Here is a 6,000-nt window from a genome sequence, read left to right on the forward strand (position 1 = left end):
ATCATTGTTTCATCTGCCTCCATAATGCCATCTCTCACCTTCTCAACAAAATCCAAGCTGTTCTTGATGTGGTGTTTAGAGCTGCCTACCAACGGGTTGAGGGTCGAAGCCAGAAACTTTGAGATGTTATAGGTGACCGAGTTGATCATACAGACAATTGGTGTTAGAGGTACACCCTCTTTATGTATCTTTGGTAAACCACACACAGTGGGTCTCATTTCAGGGGCTCATAAGTATTTTTGTCACTGAGCAGCAGTGTTGGGACTAACGCGTTATTAAGTAACGCGTTACAGTAACTACGTTATTATTGTGGTAACGAGCACGGTAACTAGTTATTATGCCAAAACCAGGAACGCGTTACTCGTTACTGGAATTTAGATAGGCTCGTTACTCGTTACTTCGTGTGGTGGATATCGGAGCTTCCACAGATTCAATAACATTAGCAAGTGGTGGAAGCCAGCAGGTGGATGAAGGAAAAGGGAGGCAAGAGGAGAGACCCGAAGCGGCCGCCGGTCCGCGTGTCAGGTGAACTGAACTTCAGGTAAGAAGTTATGACCTGCAGTCTATCTGGGTCAGATATAAACCAAGTTGAGGTGGAGTTTATTTTCGGTATGCTGACATTTTCGTACTGCGTGCTAGCTAGCATGACGGAGTTTCTATACAGCTGGGTGGGTGCTATGTTACTGATGTTGAACTTTATTTTGTTCATACGGTTAATTATTAGAGTTGCCAACCGTCCCCTAAAAAACAGAATCGTCTGGTATTCAGAGAAAATATTACGCGTTTCGTACTGAGGTGAAAAGGAACACAGTTTGTCCCGGACTTCAGCTACAATGAAAAAGACACAAAGCTGAAGCTGCACAGCTGCCTCTTCTTCTCTCATTCTCTCCTCTCCTGTTTCTACTTCAATCACGAAACTGATCAATGATCAGCTGATCGGCTTTTCTCTCTTGTTTGTTTATCGCCCACTTTGCGCCAGAAAGAGGAAACCAGCGGATGTCGCGTTAAACAACAGCAGCACGTTTAAGCTTGATCAGCTGTTGTTAGAATTTATTTAATATTAATTTCTAGTATCAGCTGATGTTTGCTGGAGCCACAGCTGTAAAGCTGCTGGTCATGATATCGGTTTGTATATCTGGTGAGAGGCAAACATGAAGATGAAACCAGGAGATGTCCTTACTGAATCATCAGAGCTGAACAGGTGATGGAGAAACAGGTTTACCTTTTAGGTGACATGAATGAGTTGAAGGGAAGTTATGAACTGTTTCTGAGAGACAAATAACACCAGGATCCTTTTCTACGTAGCTGACAGCTGGTAACTGTGCAGGGGCGGGTCTAGCAAAGTGTTGCCAGGGGGCCAGGTAGGGCATTAACAGGGAAAGGGGGGGACAAGGAAATAGTTTTCTTTCTTATTCTCATTTAAAATGTCTCGCTTTAAAAAAAAAAAAATAATTATCTGAGTCTTACAACAAACAATTGATAGATTAATACATATATACCATCAGAACAGTGTACATCACTGTCACAACAGTGTTTGTTTTCATTCAAAGGCTTTATGATTTTTCCTATAATGGTGGGCCGGTCTCTAGTCAAAATGCCCGGGACGATTGTTTTGTCCCAGTCCAGCTCTGTATGCAGCTCATCTGCAGTCTGGTGTTACCTACATCTTCCTATTCAGAAGGCAGAATTTCCAAGTTCTGAGTACAATCAAAAGCACCACGACTGCAGTTTTTGTGTTGGATGTAAAAAGCAGGCTAGAATCATGGCGGTGGTCAACGACGGTCCAGGCGTGGGATTTCTCTCGTGGAAATGTGCACATTATTTTTTCCTTTCTATTGGTAGGTGGCACAGTGCACTTGTGGCAAGTAAGCAAGCTAGAAGACTGGCAATCTGGCTGGGTATCCAGTTACGGAAGCAACACATTAACAAGAGAATTCTGAGTAAAACCAAAGTTACTTTCCCTAGTAACTAGTTACTCTGAAAGTAACGAGTAACTTGAAGTAACTGAGTTACTTTTGATAGAAGTAACTAGTAATGTAACTAAGTTACTAATTTAAAGTAACTTACCCAACACTGCTGAGCAGTGACAAAACTTAGCAAAACCATGCACCTAACCTTTTCTGCCAGAAGGTTGATAATGTTGTTGTCATTACTAAGCGATATGAGCACCTTCCTCTCTTCCATGCTGATTAATGATCAAGAAACTGACCTCACAGCCCATTGTTTGTCAGTGATGGTAGGTTCAGTCATTATGTAGATGTACTGTTAGGGAACACCTGCAGTCAGCTGAGACTGAAGAGGTCACCTGGACTTGTGACGGAACATTTCTCCCACTAAAAACACTACATCCAGATGAACAGAATCAACTTTTTGGGATTTCCTTTTGAGCATGCATCAAAACAGCAATCTTCTTTGTGTGTTATTGAAGCTAAAAAGGTGATTACAACTAAAATGGGTATTTGTGCTGTTAAAATGTGTCCATATAGAAACTATGGCTGGGGAGAAAAGGCCCTGCATAAATGTTCTACTAGAAAAATTTATGCCATTTATGGTGATCTGTGTTTCAGTGGTCTGTTATCTGTGATTTAGGGAGTGGTTGATTTGCTTTTACTCTATGTTCTGTTCTGTTTGTTTGATATCGGTCAAATTTCATTGAATTTCATTTTATTTGGTCTCAACAGATTGTTGAAAGCACATTACCTTCCAGCAGGTGGCAGTGCCGGCCTGCTCTGCTGCCCCATTTAACTCTCACTCAAAGACTCACAAAGTCAAGCAAGTGGAGCAGATGACAGCCTGCTTCCGTCCCATTGCTCAGTCCAAATGCTGGGAGACTGGGGAAATGCCAAATTTTATTCTAATTGACACGTGAAATTTGCATGTGACTTTTTTGCCAACTAAATCAGAATATAAATGAACTGTAAAAGACACAACAACTGATGAACAATGGCGTAGCTTTCAGCTGGCAAACATTCTTCCCTAATTCACAGTTAATTCCCTTTGCTAAACAACGGGCATCGCATCATCATATTAGCTCTAGCAGGACCAGCCTGACTCATACACCACATGTATTTATTTAGTGTCAGACTGAAAGGGGCGAGTGTGTTCCTAAAACACGTTCCACAATCTGCCAGCGTTCTTGGAATAGTACAAAGGGCTTCAGGGTGTTGGTTGTGGCTCACTTGTAAATTGAGCACTGGGGACACACTGAGAAGCAACAGCTACAACAGAAAGTGATGGAGCCAGTAGGGCGTTATGACTGGTACCTTGTTTACCTCTGAACTAGAGTGGAAAAGAAAGGCGATTAGAAAGAGGCAGAAAGATGCTGTGATGGGAGCTTCAGGAAGATTACACAATGGATGGAGCAGAGGATAAGATCTCTAGACTGCTGACCCTTTGTGTGGGTCAAGTTACAAAAACACATGATACATTTCCCACAGTGTATTCTAGGAGCAACTTAGAACCTGTGTCTCCAGTAAAAAAAAAAATGCTAATAATTGACAAAGTTGTCCTGAAACAGGCTTCCTGTTATAAATTTGACTTGTCAAGCGATATTCAAGAAGAAAACTTTTAAATACCAAACACACCTACTGCAGCTCTCCCCTTACTCCACTATCACCAGCTTATGCACATATTCCATATAGAACTGGCACCCTGCTCAGCCAGGTCCAAGTTCTCTGCTCACCAATTTTTACTTCTCACAAGGACCTTTTTACACTTTTTACTAGTCACCCGATCAGCTCATAAAAGAACTGAGTTTCCAAAGCTTAGACTGTACATTAAACATAGATATAAGCACTGTGATATTACCTACTGGTTTTAGACTCCACAACCTCAACAAAAGTGCTTTGGTCTCTATTTTTTCTTTTCTTTTCTTTTGTGAAGGTAAAAGTGGGCATATTTGGTTAAGAAGGTTTAGTGCTAACTTACCAACTAACACTAGCAAGCTTGGTTAGTAGCTAATACTAGCAAACTTGGTTAGCAGCTAACAGTAGCAAGTTTGGTTAGCATGCTGTCTCCTTAAAGTCTATAGGACCAACAAAGATATTTGTTAATTAGTGCCATGTAACAGCGGTAATAGTAATAACAGTAGAAAACTAGAATTTCACTCACCAACACTGAAATGTTTGGACTTAGGAAACCAGGTTATTTGTCAAATAATTGCACTGAAGGGTACCAAAAGGTACCAACAGCATAAACATGGTGAAGGGGCCCATTTCAGTTTCTGTAAGCGGTCAGGCCTGGCAGACACCGACTGAATACCAAGGCCTGTGTTGGCCCACCAGTCAAAGCACCCACGCCCCCAAGTCTAGCACTAAAGCAATGGATATTAATGAGTGATAAAAACTTCTTATAAAGGGGAAAACTATCAAAACTTGCCAAACCGCTTCTTGTGCCAATCTTTTCAATGCTGTGAAGCTGGTGGGGGCTATAGACACTGTTGGAGTCTATGGGGATTGACTTGATTTTGGAGCCAGCTTCAGACACGCCATCACTAGACTGCCAACAGACTGCCTTCATGATAACCCTGCTTAACCATAAATTCACATTTAGAAGTAACAGGCTTTATCTCTGTTACAGTTAAAAGTCAGAGCCTGTTGGTTATATTACAGCCATCTAAAAGTTCGCTAACGTCATCCAAGAGCTCCAGGCGGACATGTTGGGCCGTACTGAATTTTCCTGATTAAAGTATTCGAGTGTAAGAGGAAGAGTACATTGATTCTTTTTTAAAAGATACATTGTCTTGCTCTAAAAGCCTCAGAAGACATGACTTCTGTGCAGCATAGTTTATCATCCATTTCATTTATGTCTCATAATGGGATTTTACAATTACATTAGAATAACTAACTTAACCAAAGAACAGCTCGAGAGTACAGATTTTCTGAATAAAATCTGAGGTTGGGGAGATAGAGAGAGCTCTGGGCATCACAGCTTAGCCCGTTACCCCCACCCCCCCTAATAACCGGTCCCAGATAAACATTGGAAAATGGATGGATGGAAAATCTTTGGTCTGTGTTGAGTCTTCCATTGTTTCATTCTAACCCTGAAATGCTACAGTCCGGTAATTGGAGGCTGTCTGCCTGTTGCAGGTTTATGTGAGGGTGAAGCAGTAGGCTCCAGATTCAGACAAGCAATCCCCTCTCATCTTGCTTTAGATGTCTTCCATGGCTCATACTGTCAGTGAAAAAACCACAACTCCGGCATATGGCTGACATGCACAAAGCATTATGCACACCACATTGCGTGCATGGATTAAAAAGGAAATGCATTTGCTCTCTGTCTCTAGCTCTTGTTCTTCCCTGAGCACTTAAATCTTATATTGTTCCTGGATCTTAAAAGCCACCCAAAATTAATACTAAGTGTAGCTTTTTACATCTTAGGCGCGGCTGTCTGTGGCCTGAGAATCTCCAGCCATGCTTGTGGGTCTGTGCTGTAAGGTTGTTCTTAGGCTGCATTCTGGTCATGTACTTCAGGCCATAATTATGAGTTGTAGGGGGAAAACCACTGATATCAACTTCCGAGTTGCAATCCCAAGTTGGAAAAATAAGGGGCACAGAAACATTTCCAGTTAGCTGACTGCAATGTCAGCAGCAGAGGATTGCTGACAACATGTCTGCACAGGCACCAGTGCTCATATTTCTAAATGAACCAATATTAATACTAATACAATTAATTAAGCTAATTTAAGTGCAACTGTCTATGAAACACATTTCCTGTATTGTGTTTTAACGGCCAGCAGAGGGAGAGGTCGCTAGTTTTCAAGCAATTGAGATTACTAAAGTATTTGAATTATTGGTTTACTGCTGATTGATTACCTCAATAAATATTTTACTAATGGTTTTATGATCTTATCCGCCAGTTTTGAGTGTTAATAAATCAAGAGGTTCACAAACGTTTGGTTTGCCCTAGCCAGTGTATCATATCACACAGGTATACATACAGTGATTAAACCACTCAGCACTGACACGAAGAATAACTAAACTTAAAGGTGTTTTCTGAGTA

Source organism: Oreochromis niloticus, linkage group LG14 (assembly GCF_001858045.2).
Source record: "Oreochromis niloticus isolate F11D_XX linkage group LG14, O_niloticus_UMD_NMBU, whole genome shotgun sequence".
NCBI classification, from domain to species: domain Eukaryota; kingdom Metazoa; phylum Chordata; class Actinopteri; order Cichliformes; family Cichlidae; genus Oreochromis; species Oreochromis niloticus.